The sequence below is a fragment of the Cryptomeria japonica genome, chromosome 1, assembly GCF_030272615.1.
Source record: "Cryptomeria japonica chromosome 1, Sugi_1.0, whole genome shotgun sequence".
In the NCBI taxonomy this organism is placed as follows: domain Eukaryota; kingdom Viridiplantae; phylum Streptophyta; class Pinopsida; order Cupressales; family Cupressaceae; genus Cryptomeria; species Cryptomeria japonica.
In genome coordinates, this window is record NC_081405.1 from 435,549,661 (window position 1) to 435,576,360 (window position 26,700).

General features: G+C 38.1%; 1 protein-coding gene and 1 non-coding gene across 2 annotated transcripts in view; one reads left to right on the forward strand and one right to left on the reverse strand.

Moving 5' to 3' along the window:
- The window catches only part of LOC131064846 (uncharacterized protein ycf23), a 189,738-nt gene that overhangs the window by 159,698 nt on the left and 3,340 nt on the right, over nucleotides 1–26,700 (forward strand). The gene's annotated exons all lie outside the window — the stretch shown is intronic.
- TRNAA-AGC (transfer RNA alanine (anticodon AGC)) lies at nucleotides 8,424–8,495 on the reverse strand. Its single transcript has one exon. It is a non-coding gene; the product is annotated as a tRNA-Ala (tRNA).

Below are 26,700 nucleotides of genomic sequence, written 5' to 3' on the forward strand. Positions count from 1 at the left end.
TTCACTCAGCCTAGTATGCTCTTGCCCATTGAAGTTTCCCCATGACTGGATATCATATTCCTCATCCTTTACCCCTTGTTGATCTGCAACTCTTCTTTCCAGATTAACAAGCCCGACTTGGGTTCCATACATAATTTTCAAAACCTGGTTCAACTTGGCCATAGGATCGTTGGCTTCCTCTGATCCTCCATGTTTATTTCTAGAATTATCCATGTTTTGGTTTTAATCTACTGGGAGTTAAATTAGATTGCTTTATTAGGGAGATTTGTTTTTTAATTTAGAACATTTATCCATATCAATACAAGTAAAGGAAAACACACATCTTATAATGCATTCACAACCAAAATTTCAGCTTATATTGCTCAAGACAAAAATGTTTTACATTCTTAGGAATCACAAAAAAAATGGTTCTCTACTTAAGAATCGCTATCACTTCCCTTGATAGGTTCTTTCTAATCCCTAAATTCTAAATAGGGAACAAGTCTATATCCCAAAGTGGGTATGCGACAGTGTTTGGGTTTTTCTAGCTCAACTCCCTTCATTGAAGGATTCTCAGTTAATGGTTTGTTTTCCATTTCATTTTCCTTAAGAATGGAAGCTTTAATTGCCTTCTTGCTAGAGGCCGTCTATTCTCGCCTCTCTCTCCGGAGTCATTCAATGGCTTCAACTAGAGTTTCAGTATTAGATAGTAAGGTATAGCATGATTAATCGTGTTTAAGTTTGAGTTTCCATAAAAGGGCGTACCCTAGGTTATGGACCTCCTTCTTTGGAGTTCATCGAGTCCACATCCTATGAAACATTGATGGACTAGTTTCAATTTTAAATGATTTAGGTGGTGAGACCAAGGTTTAGTGTTGAACCTGGTAGCTTTGATACTATATGTAACAACCACTAACTAACAATAAAGGAAAATAGTGAACTAGCTTATCATTTTATAAATGAGTTAGCAACAAACTTCAACTTCAGCTGAAAATAATAATAACTAACTGCTTTTTATCAGAAAATGAAACTAGCTAATTCAACTGAAAAAGTAGTTAAACTTAATGAGTAGTTAAAGAATTATACTTCGTTTGCTTGAAACAAGAAAAAGATTTCCATAAATAATTTTATTCTATCAAGGAAAATGATAAAAGTTTAGAGATTACAATTCATTAAGCTTCCTTCTAGTAACTTGTAACAAGCCTCGGCATAGTCTATAAGAGGGAGAGCATCATCAAGTGCTTTTCCACCCAACCATAGACATGGCAGTCCCCCACACATCTTCCATTCTGAAAGCGGCCCTACCCTTCACGAGGGTAGTAGAGTAAGGATTAGACCTAGTTGCCATCTTGTCATCCAAGATTTGTGTTTAGAACCTACACGAACCTAGTCGGTTGAAGAGGTTAAAATATAATTCTAATGATCAATTGCATAAACCACAAATAAAACACCAAAGTGCATTCAAACCAAACAAAAGATCATTATACCTTGATTCTTCACTCTTCCTCTGATTGAACTAGATGAAGTGGAAGATGCACCCTTGCTCCATTTGATTTGATTTGCTCCTTTGATGGTGGATTGTGGATTGCTCTCCACTACACAAGATTAGGATGATGGATATTGGCTAAGAGAGATGGATGATGGATTAGCTATGACAAGCTTTTGACATAGTAAGGGTGCAAGGGATGGATTTGAAACTCAAAAGGCCAGCATAACATTGCATGAAAAGTGGATGATTTGTGAGGAAACTCCAATTTATAGATTGGAGGGGACCAATATGGAGGGCTAGGATTGAAAGAAAGGTGGGAGAGGATTGAGAGGACATAGTGTGGGATCCAAGAGATATGTCATAAAGGCATTTCTTGTCTCCACACCCCACAAGTACATGGGGAAGAGTTCCCCAAGTACATTGGGAAGAGAAAAAGGAATATAAAATTCCTTGGAGGAAGGGAGTGTTAGTGTTTTGTAGCTTCAGGAGATATATTCCCTTAAATATATTCAACTCAAGGCAGGTCGGCCTTTGTTTTATAAATAAAACTTGTACTCTTCTAGGTCGGCCCTAGAAAGAAAGATAACTAGCTTGCATATATAGGAGAAGGTGTCTCCTTATTTTATTATCATTCAATCCATTCCAATTCAAATATCTTCAGCAACAGGTTTGCCCTTCAAGAGCAGCAAATTCAACTTCAGGAGAAGAGTTAAATATTTTGTGCATCTAAAGAAATTGTATTATATACAAGTGCAGATTCATTGTATAAGATTCGCCCTTTCTAGGGCTTGATTGTTGAGTGCTATTTCTACATTTATTTTTTCTGATTATAAGAGAATATTTTGCTGGGTTTTTCTCCCTCGAGGAGGGTTTTCCTAGGGTATAATACTGTGTTCATTGTTCTATGTGTTGTGTTTCTGCTTATTGCATTTCTAATCCTAAACTAACATGGTATCAGAGCGGATTTAGAAAAGATCTGATCAGATTTGGCTAAGCAGTGGAAGCCTTCAAGTTTTGAAGATTTATTTCAGTCTTCTTAAATTCGCCTTATCCATTTTCCGCCATGCTCTCAGTAACGGCTGCATCGAAATCGTGCTATGTATGGATGCTGGAGATAATTCTCAGATTGTGCATATAGAAGTTGATGGTTTCTTTTGAATGGTGGCGGGTATGCGTAAACTCATATCCATATTGGTGCGGTTCTCTCTAAGTCGACACTCAACACATATCTTCGTGTGTTTATTTGCCAATGCCCGGGAATAATCTGAAGGTGTCATTCTGCTATCGGAAATTTGTCAAGAATCACTCAATCGCAATATTACCAGTTGGGAGTAGATATTCTTTTGGCTTTGACTATTTGAAGGGATGGGTTGTGAATTACTCATTGGCAGAAGTATCATGCATCGAGGTAGTTCCAAATTCTATTGTCAATTATTATTTGGAACCATCATTTATGAGTGTAGCTTTGACATGAAAGGAGAATAGCAATTGTGTTTGGGCGGGAGACTAAATTAATAACTGTGATGATGTCTTGATTTAGTGAGAGACTCGATTCTATATCGAATACGTTGTCTGCATAATGTGTCTGAAATATGAGTTGAGCAGATTGTCTTTTTAATCTGTAGTGTAGTTCTAAGAGCAGAAATTGAGTGAAGTCGAAAGGAAGATATATCAGAATACACAAAGATAAGTTCTATTTTGTATCATTCCTTTAATTGTTCTATCTAATGATATTTGCTAGATGACTACATGCTTCATTTGTATCGGGGTAGTTTGATTTCATGAACTATTATTAATCTCTTTTAAAATGTTGGGTGGATCGAGGAGCAAAAATATGTTGGATTATTTGAAGATATATTGAAGACCTCATTATTTAAGGTGACGATTCTTGGAGATTAGTTAGTGAGGAGAAGGAGGCTCTTATGGATATGGATTCATCCGTCGATTACACTCCTACCATTCAAAGGGAGTTAGTGTTAAGGAATCTAGATCAGAGATAGAGAATACAATAGTCTGGCAATATGTAGTGAGGATAGACTTTAATAAGATCACTGCAATGAATATGTTTTACCTCCGATGTGTATATATATATATATAACTCTAACTATTAATCTTCTATAATAATATCGACAGCTTGCTGGTTCGTGAAACTGCCACAGTTATTGGTTTCGGTTCACAACAAGTGTCATTGCCTATAAATAAAAGGATGAAGAGTCATGTCCACGTAGGGGCATGACTTCTACGTGGCTTATGCCACGTAGAGTCATGACCCTAGGGCGACATGACCCTTCATTCAATATCGTTATATATTACTTGCTTCAATCCGAATGAAGCTACATCCTTAACACTCTCTCTTAGCAAAAGAGGATTGAATTTCATAATTAAGTTTTAAGGAACAACATTCTAGATATACACATTCATTTGACATGATCATTCACTTAGTAACACTTACTAGTGAAATACTTCATATCTCAGAGAGATGGATTATCTGATATCCAACACTCTGGGACAACAACTACTTGAAGTCTTATCAGATTACAACCTTGATTCTAGTGACAATTGTAACATTGTCATTATCACAGGTGAAATAATTTTAGTATCATGATATCCGACACATTTCAGGACAGCAAATTAATGTAGTCAATCATAATGTGATCGTTATCATAATTTCCGACATATTTCAGAACAATCATTTAATGATAACAATTCAATAACTCATCATAGCAAATTTAGTATCTAGATTTCTGGCACATTCTGGGACAGCAACTTAATGTAGTCAATCTTGATAACAGATCAGGCTATTGTGAAAGTCGTCACCTTACAATAGCAATCTTACACTTACATCACATGAAAGGTCGTCACCTTCCATGATATAACACATACATGCAATATTGCATTCAAGATATTCATGAATATATCAATTACATATGATTAAGATTAATATCAGAAATTTCCATTATAATTTAGTCATACCAAGTTTACCTCTAAAGTACTCCACTTTCAACTTTGCAAGAGGTTTGGTGAATATGTCGGCACTGCTCTTCAGTGCTGATGTAGGTCAATTTGATGACATCTCTGTCTATCATATCTCTTATGTAATGGTATGGGATTTCTATATGCTTGGATCGATTATGAAAAACTGGATTTACAGAAAGTTTGATGCAGTTTTGATTATCACAGTGAATCACAGTGGGGTTTAGGGGCTTCCCAAATAGTCCAACTAGCAATTTCCTTAACCATACTGCCTCACGTGCTCCCATGGAGGCAGCCATATATTCAGCTTCAGTGGAACTCTGAGCAATTGCTGATTGTTTTCTGCTAAACCAGGATATCATAGCTGATCCAAGACTAAAGCAACACCTCATTGTACTTTTACGATCAATGGAACTTCCTGCCCAGTCGGAATCAGAATACTCTTGGAGCTGTATCTCAGCATTTCTATACTTCAGGCCAAGTCCAATAGTGCCACGCAAGTATCTCAGAATATGCTTAGGAGCCATTAGGTGAATCTTCTTAGGTTCGCACATGAAATGACTTAACACATTGGTAGCCTAACAAATATCAGGGCGAGTGTTTACCAGGTACATAAGAGATCCAATAATATGTCTATAGTATGTAGGATTTGTAGGTTCTGAATCTACTGCTTCACTTTTGAGCTTATGAAGATTTGTTTCCATTGGAATAGATAGAGGCTTACAATCTATCATACCAAATCTGGTCAGGATATCAGTGGTGTATTTTCCTTGATTTAGGAAAATATAATTATCTTTTTGCCATACTTCTAGGCCCAGAAAATAGTGCAGTAGAACTAGATCCTTCATATCGAATTCAGCCACAAGATCTTGTTTGCATTTTGCAATGAGGTGATCTTCTCTTGTTATCAACAAGTCACCAACATAGAGAACAAGTATTAACATGTCACCATCCGATATTTTGAAGTATATGTTAGAGTCTGCTTCATTTTTGGAATATCCTAGTTTGGAGAGAGAACTATCTATCCTTTCGTACCATGCCTTGGGAGCTTGCTTAAGGCCGTAGAGAGTTTTTTTAGTCTACACACATAGAGATTTCTATCATGTGTAGAAAAGCCTTCAGGTTGTCCTATATATACTTCTTCCTCATTAACACCATTCAAAAATGTGGTCTTCACGTCCATTTGGTGTATCTTCCACCCTTTGGAAGCTGCAATGGCAATGACGGTTCTTATAGAAGTATATCGGGCAACTGGAGCAAATGTCTCTTTGTAATCAATTCCAGCCTTTTGAGAGAACCTCCTAGCAACGAATCTGGCTTTGTGTTTTTCAATACTACCATCTGGTGCATATTTGATTTTGAATAACCACTTTGATGAGACAACTAATTTGTCTTTTGGTCTAGGTACAATGTCCTAAACATCATTTTTAAGATAGATTGGTATTCCTCAATCATTGCATCTTTCCAAGCTTGACATGTTAAAGCCTCTTCAACATTTGATGGTTCAGAGTTTGTAAGTTCGGTCATGAGGGCAACATAGCATGATTGACTTCTTGTTTTCTTATTCTCTTTGAAGATTTCATCGGGTTCCACATTATTTTCTTCAATCATCTTTCTTGCCCATAGTGGTCTTTTCTTGTTGTTAGGATTTTCAGCATTCTTGAAATTAGGTGATTGAAGTTCATGATTTTCTATGCTATTCTCCCTCTGATTTTCAATTGTAGGATTTTCATCTGATTCTTAGGTTAGATCATCTTCTGCACTTAGAGATAGTTTATAAGCAACATCTTCTTCAAATTTGACATCTCTACTGATTTCAATGGATCTTCATCCTGGAATATAGACTCTGAATCCTTTAGTGGTTTCGCTGTAGCCAACAAATATGCCTTTCTTCCTGGAGGGTTCTAGTTTGGTTCTCTTTTCTTTACGAACGTGAATATACACGTGGCAACCAAAGATTCTTAGATGGCTTAAATCTGGTTTATTTCCTGTAAAGGCTTCTTCAGGTGTTATATTCTCTAGGATTGAATGAGGGCATTTGTTTTGAATGTACACAGTTGTATTTGAGGCTTCAGCCCAAAATGAGATATGTAGATTTTGATCATGCATCATGGCTTTAGCAACTTCGATGATGGTTCTGTTTTTTCTTTCTGCAACTCTATTTTGTTGAGGATTATAAGGTACAGTACACTCCCTCTTAATCCCAACAGAAATGCAGAATTCTTTAAAATTTTCAGAGATATATTCACCCCCATTATCTGATCTTAGAGTCTTTATTTTCTTCCTAGTTTGATTTTCCACTAGGGCCTTAAATTCTTTAAATTTCAATAACACTTCATTTGATTCTTTGAGTTTTATGAAATAGATCCAAGTTTTCCTAGAGTAATCATCAACAAATATCACATAATACAAGAATCCCCCTAGTGATGGTAATGACATTGGACCACACAAATCAGTGTGGACAAGTTCTAGTACAACTTCTGATTTGTGCTCACTTGAGGGAAAGGACCCTTTTGAGTTCTTCCCTAGAGCACATCCTTTACAAGTTCCAATATGATCAGATTTTAGATTGGGTAATCCTGTGGTAATTTTTCCTATAGAAGGTAGGGCACTAATCGAAGATGTCCTAATCTTCTATGCCAAATTTCATTAGAGTTTGATACTTCATGATTTAGTGCTTGTTTTTGAGTATTGCATAATTTGTATAAACTATCATCTCTAGATCCTATAGGAATAGCATTCTTTATGTTAGAGTTTTTAGGCCAGAGTAGAACTTTATCTTCATGGAAGGTGACACGATATCCTTAATCAGCTAGTCCTGAAATAGAGACCAAATTCCTTTTGATATCTGGTACAAAAAGAACATCTTTCAATTGTAATGTAACTCCTGTTCTTAATTGAATTGAGCATGTCCCAATTCCTTTCACTGGATAGGTAGAATTGTCTCCTATTGTAACTTCTTCACTTGAGTGGCCTTCAAAGGTTTCGAATTGATCTCTAAAACCGGTTATGTGTCGAGATGCTCCATTGTCGATTATCCACATATGTTTGTTTGCGCTTAGTTCGCTTGATAAGGCTAAGAAAAATAGAGGATTCTCTACTTACTTGACTTCAGCTATGGTTGCTTGAGCTTTCTTTCTTTCTGGGCAGAACCTGTGAGTGTGTCCAAATTTATAACACTTGTAGCATTGAATCTTGGAGAAGTCTTTTCTTTTGTGATTACTTCCTCTCTTTTGTTTGAACTTCCTTTTCTTCCCTTTGTTGCTTGTGTTAGCATGTAGTGCTTGAATTTCTCCCCCTTTGTTTGGATCCAATCCTCTTGTGATTAGTCGAGATTCTTCTTGAGTACAATCATTTTTGAGTTGATCGAATTTTGGTAGTGCCGGACGAGCACTAATGCCTTGAATAAAGGATTCCCAACTGGATGGTAATCCCTTAAGTGCTATTAGAGATAGCTCCATATCATCTATATTATTCCCAATAGTTGACAATTGGTCTTTTAATTTTGAAATCCTCATGAAATAGGATGTGATTGTTTCTCCTTTGTTCATGTAGATATGCATTAATTGCTGTTTTAAAGTGAGCAATCTGCTTGCATTATTTATTTCATATGAGTTTTGAATGGCCTTGAACATATCATAAGCTGAAGTTAGTTTTGAGATGGTTAGGAGAATGTGATCTTTAACAACATCAATTATGATTTTCTTAGCCGTGTTGCTGTGTCTTTTCCAGGTTGTTTTCTCTGGCTCGTCTTCGGGCATCTTAGTATCTTCTTCTATGTATGCATCTAGTTCGAGTTCTTGAAGAATTGTTGTTATTCGAATTCTCCATGAGACGAAGTTGGATGCGCCTTCGAGTCTATCCTCCACTCCATGATTGATTTTCCTTTGATTCCGAGTGCAATTCTGAATTTTTTTTAGAAAAGAGGTGTCACTATTTTATTATTTCTCTACCAACATGGCTCTGATACCATGTTGAGACATGGACCAGCTAGGAATCGAACCTAGGACCTTCCATACGCTACTGGAGTGCTCTACCACTGAGCTACTGGCCCCTCTTGGACCAATCCATCGTCAGTCCGAGTGTGGCTCTGATACCATGTTGAGACATGGACCAGCTAGGACTCAAACCTAGGAACTTCCATACGTTGCTGGAGTGCTCTACCACTGAGCTACTGGCCCCTCTTGGACCAGTCCATTGTCGGTCCGGGTGTGGCTTATTTCCAACACCAACACCCCCCCTTAAGCCACACCTCTTGGGGCTCCTAGCCTAGACTAGCTCTGATACCATGTTAAGGAATTTAGATCAGAGATAGAGAATACAATAGTCTGGTAATATGTAGTGAGGATAGACTTTAATAAGATCACTGCAATGAATATGTTTTACCTCTGATGTGTATATATATATATATATATATATATAACTCTAACTATTAATCTTCTATGATAATATTTTCAGCTTGCTGGTTTGTGAAAGTGCCACAGTTATTGGTTTCGGTTCACAGCAAGTGTCAATGCCTATAAATAAAAGGATGAAGAGTCATGTCCACGTAGGGGCATGACTTCTACGTGGCTTTATGCCACGTAGAGTCATGACCCTACGGTGACATGACTCTTCATTCAATGTCATTATATATTACTTGCTTCAATCCGAATGAAGCTATATCCTTAATAGTTAGATTTCGAGAATTCAAAGCACGAGTTGAGATCTTGCCGGGAAGAGGATTAAGGTTTTAAAGATCAGTCAATGGAGGGGAGTTCACTTCCAGAGGATTTTTTTTGTAATCTTTGTATTGAGGCAAGTCTCAAGACGGAGTTCTGTGTTCAGCAAAATGGAGTCCTATGTCTCGAGGAACTAGAGTGACTCACTAAGAAGTGAAGGTGTCAGCTAAGTGGGTTGCAGTGTTGCAAGGCTAGGTGATAAAGTCCTTGGAAGACCTCTTCAGCCATAGAGAACAAAATTGCACAAGACAGTCAATCTGGATTTGACATTGGTAGCACAACAAACCTATTTAAAAATAGGGTGATCTAGGATGAGGTCGAGGAGGACAGTCTTGGACTCTCGCAAGTCAATAGTGCCAGAAGTGTGCATTGGAAACCGTTCCTCTAAGGCAAGCATTGCATGCAATCTTGGACGAGGAGGTCAGGCGGTTGATTCAAGTACTTGGAGCTTCCAAGGGAGTCACATCATCATGAAGATTTGTTGTAATGTATATTTCTCTGAGACGGAGAAATATGAGGTGAAAGCCCTTGTAGTGTATATTTCTCTGAGACTGAGAAAGATGAGGTGCAAGCCCTTGTGCAAATCACATCTCTGAGACCGAGCTGTGTTTTCACAATTGGGTGTAGCCATTGTGGACGTCATGTTGAGAGACTCCATGACAATGTGTTTCTTACCACAAATGGGAGTAGCCATTGTAGACATCACGTTGAGAGACTCCGTGATGAACCCTTGTACATCTCTGAGACTGAGATGTGTTTTCCACAAACAGGTGTAGCCATTGTGGACATCTTGTTGAGAGACTCCGTGATAAACCCTTGTACATCTCTAAGACTGAGATGTGTTTTCCACAAATGGGTGTAGCCATTGTGGACATCATGTTGAGAAACTCTATGATGAACTCTTGTACATTTTTGAGAGTGAGATGTGTTTTTTCCACAAATGGGTGTAGCCATTGTGGGCGTCATGTTGAGAGACTCCATGACGAGGATATTTGAAAATACCTCCCTAGCTAAGAGGGAGTGTTAGTTTTTTGTAGCTTCAGGAGATATTTTCCCTTAAATATATTCAACTCAAGGCAGGTCGGCCTTTGTCTTATAAATAAAATGTACTCTTCTAGGTCGGCCCTAGAAAGAAAGATCAACTAGCTTGTATATATAGTAGAAGGTGTCTTCTCATTTTATTATCATTCAATCCATTCCAATTCAAATATCTTCAGCAGTAGGTTCACCCTTCAAGAACAGCAAATTCAACTTTAGGGGAAGGGTTAAATATTTTGTGCATCTAAAGAAATTGCACTATTTACAAGTGTAGATTCATTGTATAAGATTCTCCCTTTCTAGGGCTTGATTGTTGAGTGCTATTTCTGTACTTTATTTTTCTAATTATAAGAGAATATTTTGTTGGGTTTTTCTCCCTCAAGTAGGAGGGTTTTCCCAAGGTAAAATAGTGTGTTCATTGTTCTCTGTGTTGTGTTTCTGCTTATTGCATTTCTGATCCTAAACTAACAGGGAGGAGGAATTAAATATTCCAAAATAGGAGATTGTGTGGGAAGAATGAATGGGAAAAGGAATTAAAAATTCCTTGGGAAGAGGAGGCATGGGAATGTGCAAGGATTTGACATTCCTTGGAAGAGGCAAAGTTGGTGCATTTGAGGTTTGGAAGGTGAGATGAGAAAGACCATTTATGGCAAAGAGTTGACTTGATTAGGGATGTGCAAATGATTAAGATGATTGATTAGGTGGGTTAATGGGGGATTAGAGTGCAAGTGAGAAAGTTAGGAGGATGTGACATGAGGAGAGAGAATGAGTGGAGAAATATAGAATTGGAGAAAATGATAAGTATAATTAGAGTAGGATTAATTAGGCTAGATGATAAATTAGGAAGGGTGATTTGTAGGAATCAGGATATTAGCTTAGTTAATTGAAATCAATTAACTAATCAGGGTTTAGAAAAAAATAATGAAGGTTGGGATGATTTTGAAGAATAAGGAATAATTAATTTTGATAAATTAATTATGAGGGTATAGTGATTGATTTAATTAATTTTAAGAAGAAAGAGATTAACACAATTAAATTAATTAATTATGTGGAAAGGCTTAAATTAATTAAGTATAAATTTAATTAAATTTTAGACGTCTACATCTTGCCCCTCTTTGATATAGCATCATGAAGTGATGTTATATCAAAGAAGAATAAAATATAGTGGATAAAAGGGATTAAGACTAGTAGCATGATGCCCCAATCATAGGTGAGATGAGGAAGGATGACAAGGAGGTAGTGGTATGCCCCCTCGAGAGGACATGCGGGTTCCAAGATCACGGATGTGCTCTCGAAATGGATTAGAGGACTAGATAATGAAAGGATGAGGATGATGAAGGGGCAATAAATGAATAAATTGGAGTCTCAGGACAAATGAATGGAAATAACGAATGAGATGAGTGTAGGATGGGATTTGTTGTTTAAAATGTGGAGAGCAAATCTAGTTTTGATATTGCCCGGGATTATCTATGCCACTGATTATAGGAATTAGGATGTTGTGAATATCTCAAGCGTGAACTAGACTCTCAAACAATAGGTATCTCAATGCACATAAGTTCGCAAACACCATAATGATGTAAATGCAAGACTACAAGATCGTACAAGAGAAACCATCAAACATGCCATACCACAAAAAGATTGCTCCAATATACACCAATCCAAGACATACCAAGGTATAGAATGATCAAGGTAGCCTTGAATTGTTGTAGGCATAGGACACCAAATGAAAACCAAAGCGAAAAGACCAATCATGCACAAAACACACACATGGCGAACTGACATCTCTTGCCAAGAGTAGGATGTGGATTTGGATAGGCTGCCAGATATGGGAAGGATACATCCCGATGGGCAGTGTTGTGACCTTTTTCACACATCGCCCCATTGCAGATGGGGAACCCCTGTTTTTGCTTTTTAGGGTTTTTCTTTGGCGTCACAACTACTAATCACTAGTCTTTTTGCAATGAGGAGTTAGAGTGTTTGAGAAATCATCTCGACCCAAATAGAGAATTCATGGTCAGATCAGTGTTTGAACGTTTTTGAAGTGTTGGGAAGGTCTGAAGGACAAGTAACGCAATTGCTTTGGGTCATTTTTGACAACTTTCTATTTTTAGGAATTTCCGTTTTTTTGCTTTTTTCTAAAAATAGAAAGTTTGATTTTTTGGCACTTTGGGCACAATCCAGGAAGCGGTTTTTCTGGCTTGCTTTTTGCTTTTTTCTACTTTTTTGAAAGTAGAACCTAGGTTTTGTTCCTCAAGTCATTTGGTCAGTGTCCATGTCTTCAGATTCAAAATTTTTTGCCTCTAAGTACAAAAAGCAGGGTAAAAACCCTAATTAGGGTTTTGTTCAGAAGGTCATGCCAAGTTCGCCTAACATGTGTTAGAGGATGGCAAACATAACTTGAAGTCCGCCTAAAGAAAAGCAAGGCAAGTTTGGAAAGAGACTTTCAAAGTCCGCCAAGCATAAGACAATGTCTAAGCTTTTTCAAACCCCGCCCATGCACAAAAAGGTTGGCAAAAGAACATCAAACTCCGATCTGCAGTCAAGGGGAAATCCCTAAGGTCATGTAAAGTCCGCCAAGAGAAGAATGTCCAAAGACATGTAAAGTCCGCCCTCCTTAAAGAAAGTTGGCACGATGTCTTTCAAATCCGCCCCAAGGAGATGTCTAACATGCTTCCAACTCCACCCTAGCTGATAAAGCAAAACAATGAAAAGATAAGTTGGCAAACAAGATATGAAGTCTGTCTAAACAAAGTTGCAAACGATAAAGCAAATAAAGCTTGCCAACATGGCTTAAGATGATTAAAGTCCACCCATGGCAAAGAGCTATAAAGTCCGCCCTCTAGGAGAAAGACTAAAGCAAAACAAAATCTTGGCTAATGCACTCCAAAGTCCGCCCAAATACATGGAAAAATGGCTAAGACTATCTAAAGTCCTCCTTGGCTAGTGGAGCATGAAGTCCGCCTTGGGAGAATTGTCCAAGCTAGTCTTAAGTCTGCCCATGATGGGAGAGGGTTGGCAAAGACAAGGAGGTAAAACATAAAACAATTTGGAAAGAAAAACGAAAAGAATTGTCTAAACAACTCCAAAGTCCGCTCTATGAAGGATAGCGCAAACAAGTTGGACGTCCAAACAACCATCAAGATGAGCATGGCATAAAACTTGTGAAGTCCGCCTAGCAAGATGAAAGAATGGCGAGACATTCTCAAAGTCCGCCTTGGAGAGAGGGCAGATAAACATTCAAGTCCGCTCTACTCAAAAGATTCGCATGACAAAAGGAGATAAAATCTTACCAAGATAAATTGCACAGAGTTTGGAAGTTGGCAAAAACATTAATCTTCCAAGTTTGCCTAGGCATAAATGGAATATGTGAAGATGCCTGAGAAAGACATAAAAAATTGCCTATGGCTCAATGATAAGACATGAAGACAATTGACTTGCCATGCTGAAGAGAGAAAATGGCTAAAGGGAAAAAAAAAATTGAACAAGTAGCACATGAAATCGAGGGTCAAACAAACGAACGGGTTGGAAAATAAAAGTTTGACACATGAAAAATGGTTGTGGAATTTTCCACAGCCAAAAGAATCAAATTTTTGACTAAGTGTTAGAGAGGAAATAGGAAGAAAGAAGAAGAACAAAGAGGAAAAGTAAGGAGAAGATGAATAAAATCCTTGTCCAAGGGCGAAGTTTGTTCTACTCAGCACAAGCCTGATCTAGAATTGAAGGCAAATCCACAGGTGAAGTGTGTCTGAGCATAGAAATGGTCAAAATCTTGGCTAGGTGCTGGAGGATCCACATGAAGGTGTCACAAAATAAAATTGACTAGCCAAAATTTGCCTATGGGAAATACTTCACAGGAAAAGTTCCAGTTTCCTTCATTGTTGTGAAGGCATAGGGGAATTCTTCTCCAAAATTCAAGACACTTGTAAGAGTTTCCAGGCATCAAGAAAAGTCTTTAGGCTTGGCGAAAATTCCAGACTTATTGAAGGATTTCATCTCTTGAAGAGTCAAAGGCAAGCTCCCAATCAAGATCAAATAGTGGCAAGAAGACTATTCCAAACAAATTTTCATAGGCAATTTTTCGACACCAATTGGAGAATTCAAGAAGGACATTCAACAATCAAGATCAACATGTCTAGGTTCAATGAACCTGACTTATCCAGAAGCTTCTAGATGGCACACTTCACAATGTAACAACCTTCTATTTTATTATTGGTTTATATTTAGCAAGAAGGACAAGTGTCCTCAAATGTAATTTTCTCATTGGTCGAAGGGTAGTTAGTCGTAACAAACCCTAATTAGGGTTTTATTTTGTAATCTCGACCGTTGATTGAAAATTAATCTTGGCCATTGAATTGTAATTGGGGAGCCTATAAATTGAGCTCGCCCCTCATTTGTAAATCATGGGAGCATGTTGCGAAACACGTTGAGATAAGTAATTGTTGCTTACAACTCCCAAAGTAATAAGTAATGCATTGTTCAAATTGATGGTGGTTACCTCTCTTATTTTGGAGTTGGCATGGTTCTTATCCCTCATCATAGTTTAGATTTTATTTCATGTATGTTAGAAGAATGCAAGATTTGATAAGCATTGATTTATGGTGAATTTCCGCTCATACTTTTGATGAACAGATGATTTTTGTTCATTGTGTTAAGTTAGTCTGAGCTCATTTTGTGAAGGTTTAACTTCTACTTTGAGTAATATTGTTCAACTATTGGTATTATTCATAAGTATGAAAATCATAAGCACATCCCTTGAAGATCGCACTCACTTTGTGTAGTTGTCCTAAGTGTGGTGAAGCAAAGTGTTGTTATTGAAGTCACCTAGTCAATATTGTCTCTTGAATTCTTAAGAATAGATAAGAATTTCTAAACCTTATCTCCTTTTTAGTTTTCTTGAAGTCCATGATCCAAACCCAAACAATAGATCTTCCTTGTGAATTGAATAGGCCAAGCGTAAGTCCCCCTTGTATTTCAGCATACATAACCAAGGTAGCTATCCAACACAAAGTCGCCCATTTGCACATATAGACCTTGGAGTCACCTTATGGTCTTTCTCGCAATCTTGGCACAAGTAGTGATTTTGTTCAGGAGAGGATAGAGTATCCTTGGATATTTTATTCTAATGTTTGGTATATGATAAAACGTACACCAATAGGCATGAAGATGGATTTTGATAAACTGTCAGACATGGGAAGGATGCATCCCAATGGCCAAGGTGTTGATAGATTGGTAGACGACAAAAGACAAGCTAGTTGTGCGGGGTCTACAGATGGGAGGATTTCCACTTGGATTTGGTTAACATATTGTGGATGTGTTTGGATTACGCGTAAGTCAATATAAGCTCAAATAGATGGGAAAAACTCATCTTTTGGGGGGGAAAGCTCAATGTGATGGGGGTCATAAATGGATTGGATAGGATGGGAGGAGGATAAATGATTGGATATGATAGGATTGGATTGTGGATATAGAATAAAAGGAGTGGGACCAATGACAAGGAAGAACCAAGGCTTGGTAAAAGGATGGAATGGATGGAGAGATTGCTTGGATAGGAGATGGAGGGATTAAGGAGATGGATAGTGATAGGATATGGAGGACTAAAGGAAGGAGGATAGGTGGAATGGGGATCCAAGGACTATGTTGCAAAGGAGTGCAATGCCCCACATTGGAGGTAGTGCAATTAAGGATAGAAGGATGGTGGATAAAGATGTATGAGGTGGAAGGATAAAGTGTAAGAGGTATGGATGGAGGAGGAATGAAGGCTTGTAGTTTCCAAAGCATGCATTTTTATTTTTCTTTGCTTCTATCTTTTTTATCAAGATCAAAGATAAGAAGGATGGGTTTGGATAGGATGAGGAATAGGAGATGGATAGGATAGTCAAGATCAAAAATATGAAAGGAAGATGGACATAGATAGGATGTGGATAGAAGATAAGGGATATGGATGATGTGAATGGTAGGATGGTCTGGATGAAGCTTGCCCCCAAGTGTAGAGTGCAAAAGGACGAGGGGATTATACATGACGCTTGTTTATCAAGTTTTCATCATGGTACTTACCCAGGTGCCACTAGAAGTGGTTTTCACCATTGGATGAATTTTTTCTCTTTACTTTTTTTTGGGGGGAATAATTTGGATGGATAGGGATGAGCACAAGGATGTGGATAAGTGGATGCATATAAGCTGATTTGGAGGATAGTGGATGGGTGATAGGGAGATGGAGGAAGGACTCAAGAATCTAGTTCCATTGATGGTATCCCTTGAAGATGTGCTATATTGAACCAAGATAACTAGAGGTATGCTCATAGATGTTGGTAGAAATAGATGGGGAGATGGAGGAGGATAAGGATTTATGCAAAGGATTGGATTAAAGGAATGGGATTATGAAAAATAGATATGGGATAATGGATGGGGTTTTGAAAGACTTGTGGATAAATCGATGGGGATGTTGGGAAGATCAGCATTGGCACACACCTTGAAGGGTGGTGTAGTTGTGGAGGAGAGGATGTTAAATTAGATGGAGGATCAAATGTGGATTTTGGGACATGGGGACCCAAAATAGATGAATGGGATGATGGACTTAAGATAGTGGATTTTGAGACGTAAAGGCCCAAAATGGATTTTGAAGATGGAGGATTGGAGAACTTATGAGTGGAGGGAGATTTTGGATTACAAGTTTGGATGCCAATTTGGATTTCTCTTTGAGATGCATTTCTTCTATGAGTAGTTTGGGAATCCACATATTTTTTGATTTTTTCCTTTTGGGCCTTTGTGGCCTTTTGGGTTTTTCTTTCTTTTGGATCATATTTTTCTTTTCTTGAGCATGTGTTTTTTATGGGACATGTTGATCCTTGTATTTTTGTGGATTTTTTGAGTTATGCATTTTAGATTGGGCATCCAAATTGCTTCCAATAGCAATGGTGTGGGTGCATGAGGACAAACAACTTAGAGATTTTATGGATGCTATGGTGGAAGGCGAGTGTGGAAATTCAAGGATGTGTACCTTTGTTGATGTTGCTTAGGGATCATTTGAGGTGATGGAGTGGTGGATGGAGGGATGTAAGGACCCAAGATGGATGGAAGGTGATGAAATGATGCTAGATGAGGACAAGGACTTAGCAAATTTGGATTGGATAGATTTTGATTTGATTGGATTGGATTAGTCCTTGGATTAGGACAGGATCGATTTGATTGGGATGACACCTTAACCCTTGGATTAGGACATAGATGAGGTGTAGGGGTTGATGGTATGGGCCACAAAGCGAGGTAACAACCAAGCTAGGCTAAACTCAAATTTTTGGATTAAGATTTGATTTGATCAAGTCCTCTTCTACTTAGGGTAGACTAAGTTCCTAAGAAAAATAGGACAAGTGATTAGGGTTTGGATCAACCCAAGTTATTAAGATCAATTGAAGAAGGTACTTGAGATGGATTCTTTTTCAAGCGCAAGGCTAATTTGAGATTGATAAATGATAAAGGTCTAAATTAGACTTTGCAAAGTGCTGACCTTGGATTGGGAGGTTGATGATTGATTGACTGGTTTGGATTTAGAAGATCGATTAGGTTAATGTGCTAAGTCCTTGAGGATGGAATGAAAATGATTATGGGAGAATGGATTGATGATAGGAAGAAGAAGGGGAAGGTTACCCCAAATTGGATTGATGATGACCCAAAGATATTAGTTGGGGATTGATGATCGTTTGCATGGATGAAAACTGATTGGGGATTTAGTTCACACAGAGACGGCAAAACAGAGGCAAAGATGATGAAACTCGGGCAGAGACGATGAAACTCAGTTTGACTATGACAAGGTAAAATTGGATGGATTTTTGGTCAAGTGTTTGGTCAAAATTGGAAATATTGGGATTGTTTGTCTTGGCAAGAGATATCAAGTAATGAATACATGTTGGCTAGGATAATGCTTGAAGCAAGCGTGAAAGAAGGGCCTAGATTAGCTCGATGTTACAAAATTTCACTGGTTTGCACAATGAAGACATGCAAAAGACATACAACCTAGGCTGGAAAGTGGATTCTACTTGTTGAATCCCCACTTGGATTACTCCATATACCTAGACAAAGCAGATATATAGAGATTTGGTAGCACTAGCTCCCCTCCATGACACTCACTTCTCGGTCCTACCAAAATCTCTTACCCCGAAGATCCGAAGATCTTATGAACCGGGGGACATCCATCACTACTTTGAATGGTACGAATTGGGGTGGCTTCGGAGGTCCGACCTCCTGCGCCAACAAGCAAATAGGATTTTGGCAACTAAAACAAGGTGTCTAGTAATGTTCCGAGGGATCCTAGTCCAGCGACGGATTCTCAAAGCAAGCCACTTAAGGCTTTAATTGAGCTTATCAGTGTAGAGAAGGCCTCCACATAGCCGAATTCACTCAACACTCCATCTGCCTGACTAGAGTATTTATATAGCAGTTCAAAAAACATAGCTCGGGATCCCTCCAAGAGAGATGATATCCCCGACATACCTCAATTTTGAAACACTCCCTTGGGGTGATGAGGTCCCCAAGAGATGATTCTCTACTCATAAGAAAAAGCGGACCTTTCTCTTACACCCAAGGTCCACGAAGGCGAGGGGAGAGGATACTCGATGTTACAGTGGGTCCACCCTACACTAGTGCAAGCGCACAAAACATGGTACACTTATTCATTTTAACCCACAAAAAGATATTTTCTAAGCTAATGCACACAAAGAAATCTAGACTAGTGGAAAAAACAAAGTTCTTCAACAAACGTCTTGCAAAAAAGTGATTAGTAGTTTTGATTCTTAGTCTTGGACACACGAGGAACTGCAAAAAAAGAGCAAAGTTAGCAAAAATTTCAAATGAAAGTACTTACAGCGCAGATGCTGATTTTAATCCTGCACAGAAAAGTGAGCCTGCAAATTCAAAATTCAAAATTTAGAAACAAGCAAGAAAACTACCTTAGCGGAGATGCCAATCCAGGCGTGCAGAGACACCAATTTAGGTTTTGTAGGCAAATAGTTAAATTTAAAATTCAAAATTTAAATGCAGACAAAAGGCAGGAAAACAAAATGGCAAAGACGTTGATCTGTGTGTGTAGACGCCGATGTTTGCACAGGCGCTGAAGCGTAGCCCATGAAAAAGATTAATGAAAAACCACCTTAAAAATGCTAATATTATGGTAAAATCCAAAAAACAACTACAAAAATTGTGTCCCCCCCATTTTTTGTATTTTGAAGCTTACATATGAAATTCTCTTTTTTTTCTGGATTTTTAAAATCTTAAGCTAAAATAGAGAAGATTTAAATAAAAAGAGCAACGGAGATGCTGTTTTGAGCTTGCAAAGACATCGGAACAGAGGTGCAGACACTGTTCCTGTAGATCTTGCACAGGAAAAAATTAGTCGGGAAGGAAATTTGAACGGAGACGTCGATGTGCAGTCAGAGGCGTCGATCCACAACCTGTGAGAAGCTTACTACAAAAAACACAAAAAAGTGAAATAAAAGGGACTTGGGGCCCACCAGGTGTGCCAAAATGAAGAGGCTAAAATCTAATGCTAATGATCAATTGCATAAATCACAAATAAAACACCAAAATGCATTCAAACCAAACAAAAGATCATTATACCTTGATTCTTCACTCTTCCTTCGATTGAGCTAGATAAAGTGGAAGATGCACCCTTGCTCCACTTGACTTGATTTTCTCCTTTGATGGTGGATTGTGGATTGCTCTCCACTACACAAGAAGATTAGGATGATGGAATAGCTATGACAAGATTTTGGCATAGTAAGGGTGCAAAGGATGGATTTGAAACTCGAAAGGCCAGCATAACATTGCATGAAAAGTAGATGATTTGTGAGGAGAGGAGACTCCAATTTATAGATTGGAGGGGGCCAAATGGAGGGCTAGGATTGAAAGAAAGGTGAGAGAGGATTGAGAGGACAAGGTGTGGGATCCAAGAGATATGTCATAAAGACATTTCTTGTCTCCACACCCCACAAGTACATGGGGAAGAGAAAAAGGAATATAAAATTCCTTAGGGGAAGGGGGGAGGAATTAAAAATTCCAAAATAGAAGATTGTGTCAGAAGAATAAATGGGAAAAGGAATTAAAAAATTTTTGGGAAGAGGAGGCACGGGAATGTGCAAGGATTTGACATTGCTTGGAAGAGGCAAAGTTGGTGCATTTAAGGTTTGGAAGGTGAGATGAGAAAGGCCATTTATGGCAAATAGTTGACTCATTTCTAATCACCTTGATTAGGGATGTGCAAATGATTAAGAGGACCGATTAGGTGGGTTAATGGGGGATTAGAGTGCAAGTGGGAAAGTTAGGAGGATGTGACATGAGGAGAGAGAATGAGTGGAGGAATATAAAATTGGAGAAAATGATAAGTACGATTAGAGTATGATTAATTAGGCTAGATGATAGGATTAGGAAGGGTGATTTGTGGGAATTAGGGAATTAGCTTAGTTAATTGAAATTAATTAACTAATCAGGGTTTAGAAGAAATAATGAAGGTTGGGGTGATTTTGAAGAATAAGGAATAATTAATTTTGTTAAATTAATTATGAGGCTATAATGATAAAATTAATTAAATTAGAACTAATTAATTTTAGAAAGAAAGGGATTAACACAATTAAATTAATTAATTATGTGGAAAGGCTTAAATTAATTATCAATTTAATTAATTTTAGATGTCTACATCGGTCACACACTTTAGGTACCCCCTAACTAGTATGACCATCTGACTAGTAGGTGTATCTCCTTGTGAATTGACAGTCGCATGCTTTAAGCAACGCGACCTTGGACAAGGTATTAATTTAACTAGCATGACAATGTGTACATTAGTAATCACAACTCTTACTCGACTTGCACATCCAGAGATCAGCTGATCCATTGAAATCATGACATCTAGGTTCAACTAACCCCTCTAGTTTCTAATCATTAAATTGCTTATTGTCTCATGTCAACTAACATTCACGGTTATTATGACCTTCATAGTATTGTGACATAAAATTTCAGACCAGTGCTATAACCATAGACTTATAACTGACTCAACTAACTACAAAACTAGTCTCGAGACCTAGGTATTTGTTGTTATATATCTAACTTCTAATTAACCTCAATTCACAATGGTCCCAACTGTTCATTTATCAAGGATTTAAAGTATTAGACTCATTCAAGCTTAGCTACCATGCAGATTTAATGTTCTTGATTTCATTATTATTTTTGTGCAGAGTTTTGTACATGCCTGTTTGCTATACCATGGTTGAGGTATGCAAGCGGCATATTGATGTGAATTCAAATATGTATATATATTTAGTTTCTTTATTAATGCAAACTGATTCCTATCCACATGCATGTAGGCTCGATTTAATGAGTAAAAGTTTACTTTGTATATTACAAAAGCTTTCAACAGTACATGCATAATCTTTTTCAATTATATGAGATTGAACAAATGCAAGACCAATTCAGAAAAGATCTAAGAAAAGAAGATGAATCATGCATGTATTTTGGCAATGCAGATAAAGACACTTTTCCTGAGAGGAATGAACAATCCTCTTCCCACGCGTTCATCCCTATTGCAGAATGCCACGATTCTAAATTGAATGAACTATATGATGTGGATAAATCCCTTCTCATATTTATGAGCTAAGTGCTGTGATTTAATGCAGGCTGAGAGCAGTCAGGCTTCGTATCTTTTATGAAGACAGAGTGCAGTATGTCCACTATGTTCTCAAAGAATTTTCATAGAGTGAAATAATGATGAATTTCTTCTTCCTTGAGCATGGAAAAAGAATCCTCAAGACGATGATCTCAACAAATATATCATAATGAGTTAAAGTAACACCATCAAGAAGGTATCAAGAACGTTGAGCAAGAAAATGACTACTTGGGGTGGCCGTGTTATGAGACACGCCATCCACTACTATTTCATTAATATGCAAGCTTGACTTAACCGTTATCATAATTAATAATAATGAATTCCACTCTCATTAATTTAATATATAGAATGGAGTCATAAAATACATCTATTATATATATATGTATATGTATCAAAGAAACAAAAATCGCCCAAACTCGGCGAGTCTGAGTTCGAGTCACCCCCGACGAGTCCAGCAAACTCGGACTCGGACTCGGACTCGACCAAGTCTGGGGTCCAAAATCGCCTGGACTCGGCCAGACTCGGCCAGACTCGCCAGACTCGGCCAAACTCGGCCAGACATAGACTGGGGTCCAAAATCTTTAAAAATCTCTAAATTTCTTGAGTTTTTCACTTTCCCAAGTCCAGCCGAGTCTAACTCCGAGTCTCGAGTCCGAGTCCAAGTTGGCCTTGCCGAGTCCGAGCCGAGTCCAAGTCCCGATTCTTTGATATGTATATATATACATACATTGTTCCGTAATAATAAAATGTACGTATACATATATGCATATATGTATAGATATATGTATGCTACATGTACTCTTATCTGTGTTTATATTTATATATTAAATTAATGCACTAAATGACTAGATGAGAATTATGATTTAGTTATATCTTTCATTAAAATTACAAGTTTACACAAACCTCTAAAGACATTAAAGGTAAAAGGCCAACCGCCTATTGACTGACAATGTAAGACAACCTCCTTAAGTGCTAAGGTAATGACCAACTTTTAATAACTTATCTTATGACTCAAGGCTTGATGGCAAGTTCGGTCTCTTTCGAAGTCTGCAACCCTCTCCTTGATGATACTCCCCCTTTTGAGGGCATGGTTTATCTTGCATCCACTCGGTCACATGAAAATAGTTAGACCAATCTTGTCTTCTCATATCACATATATACTTACATAAATAAAAGATAGACATTGCCAAAATAATCATTTATGTCTAATTATCAAATTATACTTAAGATTACTCACCCACATATGGAAGTAATAAAATAGCAATGTTTGTCCAAACACAAAATCACATTATTTAAAAAATAAAACCATTGTAGAAAGAGGGATTTAATAGGGTGGCCTAGTGGCGGTGGCACTCCTTACAAACAATTGACACCCCTAATGAGCAGAAAGAAGCCCAGAGTGCACTACTAAAAAACAAAACATTCTCCCCATCCAATGATGCTGACACAAAAAGATGGTGTTGTTCTACCACGGGAGTATACAAAGTCAAAATTGGATACAAGGTGAAGGAGGTTGCAATTGCAAAGTAGGATTGGCCAATCAAATTTTTGTGGAATAGATAATGTCTTCCAAAGGTAGGAGTATTTGCATGCGATGGCCATACGGAGGAGAATTCTGACTGAGGATCAATTGGAGAAGCTGGGTATCTATGGACCAGGAAGATGTGTTCTATGCAAATTAGAGAATGAAACCTGCTAACCATCTTCTACCAAGGTGCCCCTATGCAAAAGCATGCTTGAAATTCTTCATGACAAAACTGAATTATCAATGCCCTATCCCGTAGGACATAGGAGAATGGTTCAATATGTGGCCAACAGTCAAAAGGCACTATTTGATAGTCTATGGCTCATCCTTCCCTCAACAATAATTTGGTAGCTTTGTAAAGAGTGAAACTACAAGATCTTCAAAGAGAATGCAATGACATGGGAGAGGTTATGCAGGAAAATGGAAGATCAAATAATTGAGTTGGCCAACAATGCAGCTAGAAACATGTCACTTACAAATAGCATATACACTAGCTAGGATGATGAAATGATCAAGGTTTTTCTTGGCCTCAAAGTTGCCCCCGTTAATGGGGTTAGGAAGGCTAATCTTCCCAAAAATCTGCAGGAAGGAATCCAATGGGCTGCACTAGACACAAGATGGATAAAAGTAAATTTTGACGGTGGGCAACCTAGGCCCAAGCGGGGCAAGATGTGTGGCATGCGATCAAAACGGGAATAGCCTTGCAAAGAGATCAGAGTATTTGGGTGAAACAACTAACAACATTGCAGAATTTAGGGTAGCATTACTTGGGCTGCACATGGAACTAGAGCTCAGTGCTAGGCAAATACACCTTGAAGGCAACTTCTTGGTAATAGTCAATGCCATTCGACAAAATTGTACCCCTAATTGGAAGTTGGATCAATGGCTAAGAACCATCAGAGAGCTTATTGGTAGGTTTGCTGAGTTCAAAGTGACACATGTATAACGTGAGGGGAATGAGGTGGCAGACAACTTGGCTAAGCTGGCTGTGGATAGGGTAAATTAATCATGATGGTTGTGCTACATTGTTGAAGTGATGACATGGTATGGGCGAACAATTGTAGGTCCCAAGATGTTGCCAACCCAGCATAATATGGATGAGATAGAGAAATGCATAGAGATTCCGCTTTCTCACAAAGGTAATCATACGACAATGGTCTTGGAAATAGCAAATAAATTCAAGAATGCACCTTGGTGGTGTGTAAACGAGAGATCGGTGGTGGAAAGACACATGTCACCCAAACATGTGATAATCGAAGTGATGAAGGATGATGTGAAGAATTTTGAAGCATGCAAAGCAATTAATACCTAGACTCGCAATAGATCTGGTAGATTAGAGAGGACGCAAACTGACCTAAATGGCATCATGACAAGACAAGCAGTGAATTAGCCTTATGTGGTTTAGACGGGTTGATGAATTCTATTTATACCCCATGGCGGCCGAGAATGACTTGCTAGTTTGGAAACAAGACAAGTGAGCAATTAAGCTGGTGTGAAGGAAGTGTCAAATGTCATTCCTTGGGGATATCTTAGAGAAGCATCTCAAGACATCCCATTGTCTGGTAACTCATGTGGGAGAGGTCATACTAGACGAAAAATTCATAAGGACATGCCATAGGTATAGAGTAAACACCGATATATCATCCATATTCCTAGCGGTGCTATTAGACATGAGGGAGCCGAAGGTGGTGGCGAAGGCTTTGTGTGAGGTGGTGTTCAAAGCCCATAATTTGGAGGAAATAGAATTTGTCTTAGAAAAGGTGGATGCGGAGAAGCGAATTCCCCTACCCTAAGACTATTATGTGGTCCGGAGACATAAAAGAGAGGTGCCAATGCTGCTTGTGATCATGATTGCAAAGTCGGAGATGTATGAAAGCGGGAAATTTGTCGTTGCAAATAACATTGTGTTTCTTAAGAAATTGATGGGGATTATGCTAAACGTAGGTGCAGAGTGGATAAAAGATTATCTAGAAGAAAGAAGGGCTTGATTGTAACCTAGAGGAGGCCGACTCTAGCACAATCATATGGGAGGAGGAGATAGCAAAGGTCGACAAGGAGGATGCCAAGTGGGAAGGGGAGTTGATGGCTCAGAAGGAATGCGACCCTAATTGCCCAGTAAGGAAGAAAGCGAAGATGGCCTAACTGCCCTAGGTTGTTGTAATGTAAATGATGCACATGAAAGGGGACAAGCGAACAAGAGCCCAAAGAGTTAGTATTGTTAGTCTCAACCAAAAACCAAATAAGCACAACAAACTCTAAAAACCTTCAAATACATATCAAAGGAGATGAAAAGCAAACAAGAGAAGCATAAACAAGTGAAAAAAGAGTAAGAAGACTCCCTAAGATGCTCCCATTGTGCTCTTGATAGCTCTCCCTTGTTCTTCTCCTCCAAGATCCAAAAGCTTGCTTGAGTGTAGCCCTCAGTTTTTAGCATGTAGCTATGGATGCCAAATGAAGGATTGAATGTGGTTGAAAATGTAATTCTATTGCTATGCAAATGCACAAATAGAAATGCTATGAGAAAGCTAAGTAAAATGTTTATGCAACTATAGTAACAATGCTCAAAATGCTTCCTCCTTTGCTTGAGGATGAGGGTTCCTTTTATAGGCAAAATGGTCGACTGAAGGGTCAAAATTGATTTGGCTTATGGAGGGCTAGGATTGCATGAGGGCTTGATCCTCAATCCATGTTTGCAACTTCCACCAATGCAATGATGACAAGTGGCACCATGAGAGGGCTTGAGAGGACATTAGGGTAACCTCATGTGGTTGGGTTATTGGATAAAGCTATTACCCAATGGGTAAACTCTTGTGCAAGATTTACCCATGGTTAGGCCTTGGTCAAAGGGGACCAAATCCATGTGGGTTAGTGTGTTGAAGAAGGGAAGCCTTTATGACTTTGTAAGAGTCTTAAATGGGTGAGATGATGGCTTGAGGGTTAATTTGAGGTTAGGATTGTGCAAGTGTTTAGAAAGGGGTTTAGGTTAAAATGGAAGGGATTAGAAGAATCTAGAAGAAGGGTTAGTGAGCAAGTGGGCTTTGTAGGAGAATGCAAGTGGGTGAGGGTAAATAGGATTTAAATAAATAAAAATTCATTTATTTCAAATAGGGGTGCAACTTGCATTTGTAGGAGAATGCAAGTGGATGGGGGGCTTAAATAAATATTTGATTTATTTAAATAGGAATTTTAAATAAATGTTTAATTTATTTAAATGAGAAAAAAGGGGGAATTAAATAATAGCTGGGCTATAGTTAGAAATTCTAATTTAAATAAATTTATGAAATTTATTTAATTAAATTATAAGAATAGGATTAAAATGAATTAATTAAAT